Source organism: Epinephelus lanceolatus, chromosome 2 (genome assembly GCF_041903045.1).
Source record: "Epinephelus lanceolatus isolate andai-2023 chromosome 2, ASM4190304v1, whole genome shotgun sequence".
Taxonomy (NCBI): domain Eukaryota; kingdom Metazoa; phylum Chordata; class Actinopteri; order Perciformes; family Serranidae; genus Epinephelus; species Epinephelus lanceolatus.
Genome location: NC_135735.1, coordinates 3,655,239 through 3,665,802, shown reverse-complemented (window position 1 = coordinate 3,665,802; position 10,564 = coordinate 3,655,239).

Below are 10,564 nucleotides of genomic sequence, written 5' to 3'. Positions count from 1 at the left end.
CTCCTGAACTAGTCGATCTTAAGTTATCAGAGAAAATATGTGAGGGAACATCAGGATGTGGTGGGCAAGTTGCAAGTCTCCAACATGTAAAACAGTGTAACACTGATTTTGTAATGTGAAACTGCTTTTGACTGTTTTAAATCACCACGGGTCTCATTTCTAAAAAATTGTGTACACAGAAAATGAAAGAGATGAACGCCACTTCCCATGCAACAGTTAAAAAACAGGCTTGATTAAAGAAACTTTGACCCGTGCTTACGAACACTGTGGAGACAGGAAATTGGCGACGCAGATGGTGAGGTGGAAGCCTGCTTGTAGAAATTGTCAAATATTTTCTGGTGCACACCATTTTTGGCTTTTTTTTTCCATGCATACATTTTTAGTCTGGATACTTCACATTGTTAAATGAGGCCCTGGGTCTGTTCCTTGAAGAGGAAGAGACCTCCACGGATCCTGGTAAAAACCGCTTGAATAATAAACACTGAATTCTAGGCGGGAGAAGTTTCATCTGGTTGCAATTTGCAGTCCTCACCGCTAGATGCCACTAAATCCCCCTGATCTTACACACTGAACCTTTAAGTATGCTGATGTCATCTACACCAGTACCAGTCCTTTCTCTAGCATCTCACATTCATCTCAACAGTTCTCCAGGACCAACCTTTAAGTCAAGAAAAAGGTTTCTTAAATAGTACTGCCCTGATTCCCATGACATATGCCATGAGTATTCACCAATCTTATAATTTTTTGTGACCTCCAATGCTACAAACAGGCCAATTTTTCCATTTATATCAAAATATAACACCAGAAATGTTGGCATTGTACATTTCTGCAAACCATACATTACATTTGCACATTATTATGTAGCAGATACATTGAACTTTCTGTTTGAAAGACACCGTGGTTAATGGGTGGTTGGGTTTAGGCACAGAAGCCACTTGGTTTTGGTTTGGAAGAGATCATTTTTTGGCTGAAAATACCCTGTTTTGTGGGCACAATCTCTGCTGAAAAAGTAATGATGTCTCAGTCACGAACAACCACTTTCTCTGGCACTATCTCTGCTGGAAAACGAGCCACATTTCACTAAGAAACACCCACGTTTGAAGGCTAAAAGGCCACAGGAAACACAGTGGTGACTCAATAAAAAAAAACAGCTCTTTTGTTGATTGGTCTTGAACAGTGTCTGCAGCTTGGAAGACATCTCACCTTGTGATATGATACATATGAAATGTGCATATGTAACGTATTTATAGTTTGCAGAAACACACGCCAACATTTTCTTCTGGCGACTACTCTGGAAATTTGCTGACCACCATCATGTTCAGAAACATTTAAAATGGAATCAATTATTTTGAAGGTCAAACAATTACCATTTCCAGTGAAACAACTGAAACCAGACGAGCCAGTGAGGTAAAACATTCTTCAAGCAGACAAATATATTCATAACTTTTGGTTTATCCGACTATAATTACAAACATTATAAACAAAGATAAAGTTATTTTCCCTGTTATTGGCTATGTTTGTATTCTTGTCTCCTTGTTGCCCACAAACACACTGTGCCTCGTATTGGTATTCTTTAGTTTCACCAAAATCTTTAACAGCACAAACATGCTTATTTCAGCCCGATGAACACCACCTGTTCATGAGCACTTGTGTATTCATGAGATGTATTCATTAACATGATTGGCAACCCTAGAATAGCCGTATAGCTGTGACGTGTTTACATTTCCACGTGGTCATGGTCTAGTTTAGTCACTTCTCTGTCACACAGCACAGTCCTTTAAGTCTGTGTGGTGTTTTATTTGTTGTTTTTTTAATTGCATTGGCCCAATTCTTTTTAAGCCCCAAGTTAAAACCACCTAGTACTCCAGATGGCCAGTCCTCACTTGCCCTTTCCCACCACTTGTTATAAACTCATTAACAACCTTGAAACTACCATCCCAGCCACCCCAATAAATCCCAAACAAGATGAGTAAATAGGAGAAAACAAATAAGCCATCCAGGAGTTCAAGCTATGTAAACTAGAAAATAAAATAGTGAAATACCAAAAAGCACAACATGTAGCAATGACCACCAAAAGTGATGCTTTACAGAAGCCCTCTTTTACACTGCTTGTTCAAGGTGGAAATGTCATTATTCTCCCTCACCACTTTGTATATCATCTCAGACTCTGGCAGATGGGGCACGCAAAAGTGTCCAGAGCCTATCGAGCCCTAAGTCAGGGCGATGCAGTTTTTCAAACAAGAAACACATCACTTAGCCTGTTCGCTGACAGATGGAGGAGGTTAGGACATCTTCTTTGGGAAACAATCACAGTCTGAAGTTAGGAAGAGGTGTAAAAGGTACGATCATGGAAATGGGGCAAAGTTGTCTCACCTATAAGTGGAGGTAGTAACAGAGCTGACTCAGTGTCTGTGTTAAGGCCCTGACACACCAAATGTCGGGTCGTCGGCGAGCATCTGTCGCCCTGTGTGCTTCTTTTTTTGGCCAATTCGGCATGTGGAACCTATATTGGCAACAGCGGAGAATGTCAGTGAATGAAATCACTCCACAGTTCAGTTCAGTGCACGAGAAGAGAAACACAAGTGAGTAAAGTAAGCACAGTTTAAGTCAAGAGAGAGTTAGACCGAAACAAACTTGTGACATTAGGTCAGATTATTTGTCTTTAGCCACTGGGAAGAAACATTTTGTGATGGTTTGTGTTACTGTTCACTGGTGCACAGAAAATATTTTTTGTTCATTTAACATTGGATTGTGTTGTAAATATGCTAACTGGCTAACTAGCATCAAGACGGTCTCCCTGTTTCCCTTTTTGATCGATGTATGCATACTACCGCCATCTGCTGGTGTAGAGAGTTATTTCCTCTCACACAGGCACAGAACGTATGTGCTGATTGGCCATCAGCTGTAGTGTTTGTGGTGTGTTCATGTGCAACTTTTTCACAGTGTGAGAGGGCTTTTGTTGCCACTAGTTCTTTGAAATTGACTTGGAGTTTTAGGGCTTTAAAATGGACAGCCAGCAGGACAGGATGTGTGTGTGCCACCCGTCACTGGGAGATTTTAAAAGTAGCTAGCAGCAGTTGGCAGCTAACTCAAAGAAGAAGAACAGCAATGTAAATTGTCCACAAATTGGAGAGTCAATCAGATCTGTGAGCTCCTTGCCCTCCGAGCAGAGGATGAGATCCCCCTCTGTATAACACAAATGGTAAATGATTGTTGTTACCATGTTAAGCCATCATTATTGATGGAAAGAAAGTGCTGCCCGACACACATGTTACATGTCACGCCTGTTACACCTCTTTTGCTTCTGGCATGTTATCTAAAATCACACAACTCGGGTGGCAGTGGTTTGATTCGATATAAAAACACAAAGCTGGTGTACTGAAGGGTTTTTGTTGCGGCCCTATATTGCGGTATCAATGTGTAAAAACAGCCAGAATCACAGCAGTTTGTGAGCAGGGTGTAAAATGATTTAAAGTCTAAGCTCCAACTGGATGATATAGAATGAATGTACATAATGGTTTGAGTGCAAAATCATCTTGTCTTGTGTATTTAAATCCATCTCCCAGCGCTGGCTGAAGATTAAGATAGAAGCAGGAATTTTCTCTCGTACAGCCGGGGAGAGTGTCGTTCAAGATCCTTGCTGGGAGATAAAAAGATATTATGACAAGTCATCAAAACATGAATTAATAAGATAGATAGAGATCTCAGTAGGCATCTGCCCAGAGAATTACACTAAAACTCCATTTCCACTTTCTCTGATCCAGCTCTCAGATAATTTTGCAGCCAGAGAGCAAACATGGTGTCAGACTGAGGCAGCGGCTGCTCGGTCACTGTGGAATTAATCGCATCTCACGGAGGCCGAGCGAGGGGGAGGGAATGTGACTTACCTGGGTCTTACATAAGCCATGGTGTGTCCCTCAAAATATCATTCAAAGACCGTTACCTGAAGAGGATTTTCACCTCAGCTTACCTGGTATGTGGCACTGAAAAAAGTACAGATGGCAAGGCCTCAGGATAGCTCAATGAATAACTGATGATATTCAGACTGAGTGGGCGAGTATTGTGCAGACAACATTTCCACTGCATTCACATATAAATAACTATAATTAAAAAAAATAAATAAATATGGTGTTAAATTGGCATTATTGGTGGTTTTACCAATTGACAAACATTGGTCTATTACCTAGTGGGTTGTCTCTGTATTTAAAGTCATATAGCATGTGCTAGGTGAACCTGTTCTCATCCCAACTTGTCACATATCGCTGCTTGGTCAGTGCTGTTCCCATCTGTATATTATGCATTAGGGATCCTTTTGTGTTTGTGGTTGACGTCCTGGGTCAGTTTTCTCCGTGCAACACAAGCACGTGGTTTGATTTAGAAAAAATTCCTACATTCATATGGGAAGCAAACGCCAGCCTTCCAGGTGAAAGTCCAGGGTTTGTTGGACCCATCTACCATAATGGGGACTTTCCGGCTACCTACATTACGTCGTTACCAGAAGCATTTCACACTGATGCCGTCCAGCGGCATATCATACTGCTACAGCAGGTACTGTTTGCAACCGGCCTCGTTACAAACTGATGCTGCAGGGCTGCAGATCATACCAATGCATAACCACTGACAAAGCGGCAGTATTTGACAACTTCCAAATAAGAACAGGCTGACTAGTTTGTGGCTGCGGATACAAAAAAATCAATGTACGTAACAATGTTTTCTGTGGGCTTTCTGGTCTAGTTCTTTTGAATGTGTTTCCATTTTTCATTAGGTCTTCCTTTAGTCTGTGTTCTGGAGCTAATGAAACTAAAATTAAGTTTCTATTTCAGGCCTTTTAACCTCCTCACACAGTCTTCATCAGTATCTGGAGCTGGCTCTGGAGCCTTTGCATGACACGTGTGGAAGAGTCCATCAAAGATCTCAGTAAAGCTAAAGTGGTAAACTTTCTCATGCCCCTCGCATGTGATACTGAAGACACCCTTTCACATCTCTATCACACGCACCCTTTAACATCTGTATGTGACGCTGTGATGACTCCTGGAGTGTCATCTCCTTAGCTGTGATTTACCTGTCTGTGCTCTCTCTCTCTCTTTGCAGGCAGGTGATCGTTAAGGTAACTGGGAACACCAGAGAGTGTTTCAGGTAATTTAAGCCTGTGTGCAGCTGGTGGCTCAGTCTCTGGCTGAACCTCCACTCTGCTGTCACATCTCTCTGCCCCTCTGTTGTTTGGTTATGTTGCTTTAGTTCTGTTTTTTGGTTTTGTGAATCTTTACAACACATGTACACATTTTCCACTCCACTCTAACCCTCATACCACTGACTTCCATACTGTAAATATTTAGTTAATCTTTGATTTGGTCTGATTTGGTTTAATTTGATTAAATAAGTCTCTCTTCCTCAACTCTGCCATGGTGTGTTTCCATTTTGATGTGGCCATTTGAGCCGGATCATAAGAGATGTACTGCTGTTTCCTGGGTGAAACTCTTTAATGCTTGGTTAAAGTTGACAAACGGTCGCGGTAAGGTTTAAAAAAACATGTTTGGGGGTTAAAATAAGTACGTAAAGGTTCCACGTGAGTGATTTAATTACATCACGGACAGATCTAAGTTACGTAATGTTTTGTTAAAACAGCACTGACTTTTGTTTTCACACGTGACATGAACAGCAGTCTATACTGGCTTAAAGTCTGTGTTTGTTTGACCCATCCACCATCTCTCTCTCGCCACTGTACACAGCTTTCAAGCTCTTTTATCCTACGTCAGTTGCTCTGAGTGTCAAATACTGCTGTGAATGGGTTTATGATGGGATTATTTGAAAGCCCAATGCATCTAACAGAGATGCCAAAGGACGATCTAGGGCTGGAATAATGCCTGGGCCACACTGCCTGGGCATATGTTTTGCAGAACCTCTTGATTATTTTTTCAGTGCCTGTGTAAGTTAGAGCAGCAACACTGCCCACGTGAGCAGTGTTGATCAGGTGTGGCTCGGCAGCTGCTAAGCTGTGGTGCATCTAGAGAAGAGGATTCTCGTCTATTTTTTTCCACGTGACTTGCGCGTTTTTTTAACAAAAACATACATTGAAAATGATCTTTTGATAATCATATTGACATATCATCTTTCACTACAGTTTCAATGCCTATCTGTTACAGGCATGAAAAACATAACTTTTTAACTCAACCTTTCCTGTTGAGTTGCAGAAGCGACACTGTCTATATGAACACCGCAAGTGTGTAAGCTGCAGCGGGTCAGTGATGTAGCTGTCACGCACTGCTCACACAGGCAGTGTGGCCCAGGCATTACAGTGAAAAAGTGTCAGTGGGTTGTGTGGTCTTGCAGGCTACGATAAATCATAAGCTTCTATAGCTACAGAACACCAGCCAGCTCCATGACCACCTACAGTGTAGTTGGTGATACAAGTACAGCAAAACAAAAACAGGGAGGGATTTTTATTTTCTTTTTTATGTCAGCTCAAGGCTGATATCTTATTCTTACATCCTGCTGGTGGCCTGAGGATGCTGTTTGAGAAGAATCATGTCCCTGCAGGATGAGACTTGGTGGGCTGACTTACATCCACCCACAAGTTGAATCACAGTTAACTCTTCTGACATTTAGGAGAACTCCCGCACAGTAAGATAAACACTTCATGAATACAGTGCCTGATAGAAGAAGTGTTCAGTTGGAATAAGCAGCTATATCTACCGCTGCAGAGAAAGAAGTATCACCTACAGAAACTAAAACCTGACAAGAACATTTAAGGAAACAGACACTGCACCGTTCAATAGACAAACCCAGTGGCTCTGCGGTTTTATCTGCACTTTGAATGCTCCAAAACTAATGCCATGAATATTGTTTGTGCAAAGGAGAATGTTCAAAGACATTGGGGAAAAAAGAGTGGCACACACAGAAAGCGATGGAGACAGGATGAGAAAGAAACAGTGAGATAGTTTAAGCACCGCGAGGCAGATGCCATAGTGAACATCTGGCGGTGAAGTCTGTGGCGAGCTGAAGCTGACATGTCTGACGGGCCCTCTGGTCTCTGCACAAATCTGATTGGATTCCAGGTTAAACAAGGTCAGAGGGGATAAGATGGGGGATGGCAGGGTGCGACTGGGACACACACACTCTAACAGATGTGCACCCAGCATGCACGCATGCATAAAAATGTGTCTGCACAGACAGACTTGGTTTCCCACCACAGTATCTTCATCTGCATACATCATCAGGAAACCTGCATTAATCCAAAATTTGGCACGGAGTATTTGTGAGCTATTTGCAGAGATGATTTTTTGGGAGTGTGTCAGCTGAACTGATGAGTGTCTGCTGAGGTCACGCCAACAGTGACGCTCACATTTGTTCCCATCTTTGGCTTTCCTTCTGTGCTCTGTCAGTGCAATCCCCCTGTAGGCTAGAGGCATGTGACTCATTTGCACTTGTTCTTACTCATGACATTGACCAAGTCTAGATTAAACTCAGTCTGCTTGGAAAAGACATACAGGCAACAACATAATCTCAAGTAAAAACTCTACTGTGACAAGCAGAGAGAGGAAAAAGCCACTGGAATGAAAAGAGATGTGAATTGCAGGGGTGGACATGACACCACTACCATATACAGCCTAAAAAAAATAGGAATCAAATACTGTTACTAGATTTTTAACTGTGAGTGTGTGAGAAATTAGCCAGCCATCAGAGGTTAAATGAAAAAATCTGTAACAGGGATGTGAATGTAGCTGGACCAACAAGCAACACTTCAGTCTTCTATGTATCCAGATGCTGGAAGTAATTGCACATGCAGTGATGGACTTCTTACAAGCATATATCTGATTAAACCAGTTTGGAGGAATCAGTGACATGAAATCAGTGACAAGAATCATTACAGAAAGATTTGTGTGTCATCGGTATAGCAGTAACACATTATATTGTGTTTTTTTTAAATATGACCCAAGGGCAGGAAGTAAACACAGAACGAGAGTGGACCGAGAATCGATCCCTGTGGAACACCATATCTGACTTTAGTGCAGGAGGACAGTATCACTGAATGCAATGCTTTGTGCTATTGCTTGGGTATGAAGTGAACCAAGAAAGTGCCAGCTCTGTTAGACCAATGAAGTTCTCAAGATGTTATAGGAAGATGTCATGGTCCACACTGTCAAAGGTGGCACTTAAATCTAGTAACAGTTACACAGACGAAAGTCCATAATCAGTTCAATTCAATCATTTATTTGTAACATGGGATTATACAAGGTGCAACTCCTGTGAAATGATCCCATCAGCTCCTTTAACTTGTGCACTGTAATTTAAATCTTTTTACATCTTCTTACAGTGTTGGCTGCTGCTTTATAATTGTCCATGTTTCTGGATGGTTCTGGTAATTCATGGTTCCTGGTTGTGGAACTGTTCACACACCCGGACCTCGACAAGACAGCTATGTGACTGCTCTTCCTGAACATGGCAGCGCCGCACTGCAGCCACCATTAGCAGTGATCCACAGCAGGACCAGGACAGCAGCTCACATTCCCATAGCTGCACCAGTCCTTATTCACCATAAAGCACTCGGCTCCTCTCCTTCTCTTACAAGGGTCCTCTGCTCGGTCAGATTGCCATATAGAAAAAAAAACTCCTGGTGCAATGGCGCTGTTCAGGCTTTAGCAGGTTTCAGTGAATCAAAGAATATTACAGTTCCTGATATCACGTTGGAAACTGATGCGGCTCAGAGGTTGTCCAGGTAATAGACAGGAAAAATAGACATCAGAGCCTAAATTTAGCACAAATTTAGTGGAGGCAGCTAGAAGCATCTGTGCCTACATCATCCATTGCAATCATTAGTTAGTGCAGTTTCAGTTATGTCTGGTTCTGAAACTGCATTGAAACATATCATTACCAGATAGATGCGCAGTGAGTTGGCTGGCAACTACCTTTCCTAATAGTTCAGACATGAAGGGGAGATTTGAAATCTGTCTGTAGTTGTTTAGAGTTTGAGGTTCAACACTGGGTCTTTTTAGTAAAGGTAAAACAATGACTGTTTTAAAAGAAGGGATCCAGAACACATGAGTTGGGGACAATATCCAACAATGTAGAGAGATGAGAGGTTTGTGTTAGGCGAGGGCAGAGAGAAGGACATCAAAAGAATCTCAAATGATAAGAAGCAAATGTTAGTTCTGGGATGAAAAGAATAGAGTCGTGAATTAGTACGACACCGGTCATATGGGAACAAAGGAAATTAGGCCATCACACTTCAGCCTAAGTTAATAGATTATCTGCAGATAAATAGGTTTCACAGGGACCAGAAATATTAAAACCGTGTCCAATGAGTAGATCATTAATTAAAAGCCCTTTGGAGCTTAATAATCAAATGTTAATAAAGTTAAGTGTGAGACAGGTAATTGCTCTTCAGAACAGGTGTGACCTAACTTGTTAACATTGTTACCTGTTGTCAAACATAATAAACAGTTGTATCTGACTATTACCAATCACTATTACCAGGCAAACCATCTGTTCTTCACAGCAGCTATCCTGAGCAACATGTGTTTGTGGCACACAGAGGCTTAATAATTCGGAGTAATATTTAGAAACATTTCGTGGTATGTTCTGAATTTCAACTGCACATTTCACATCTGCTCATCCTCTGCAAGACGGACCATCCCTGAGTGTCATGCAATGTCTTGGCTACCTTTCGGACTGTTCCAGGAAACAGCTGAGGGTATTTTAAAGACAAAACTCAACCTCAACAACAAATTCAATGTTGGCAACCCGTCTGTGGAGCCTTATACAGCAGTGCAACAAATTGCTAGTGTGGGCAAAATGCCTCCAATGAGGCAATAGCAGTGAGAGAGAATTTAACAACCTATTTTTCCTCTCCAGCTGGTGCAGCGGCTTGGCAGATGTCCACAGAACCCTACACCCTAATCTCCTCCCAACCACAATCTAAAAAAAACACAAAGGCTCTTTTCAGAGCCACCTTAAACCGTAATAAAGAGCACAGTCTGTAATCTCAGTGATGGATCTGTAGAGGATGGATTATAAGCTTCATTAGTTATCTCTGTCATGAGTTCATATCTGATCTCTGACTTTGTTCAGGCCCCTGTGCTGTGACTGTCCTGCTGTGCCACCCTCCTGCCAGGAAGCAGATTTCTACCAACGGCCAGTTTATCTATCTATCAATATCTGTCTATTACAGCATGTAAAGTAACAATCTGATAGTGTCTTCAAAAGAGAAAACGTGTTAAAAGAGAGACAGAAAAACTGTTGAAAAAAAGATAAAAAAAAATGTTTGGATCAGTCATTGATTTGGTTTTTAATTACATGTGAAATAATTTAATTAATGCCTGATTTATAATCAAGGTGATAAAAACAAACTGATACACATTTGAAAAATGAACCAACTGATTCACATAAAAGATTTATTAAACTGCACCTGCCCTCCACATGATAAAGTGCCTTTCAAAGGCCTCATTTTCACTTTTAATCTTCCAACTGGAAACAGGCGTGTCAGTGATGTAAGAGGTTTCTCAGAAATCATCCCTCTGTTAAGGGCACTCAGGAGCACAGCTTGTTTGGAACCAGGACAGGACAC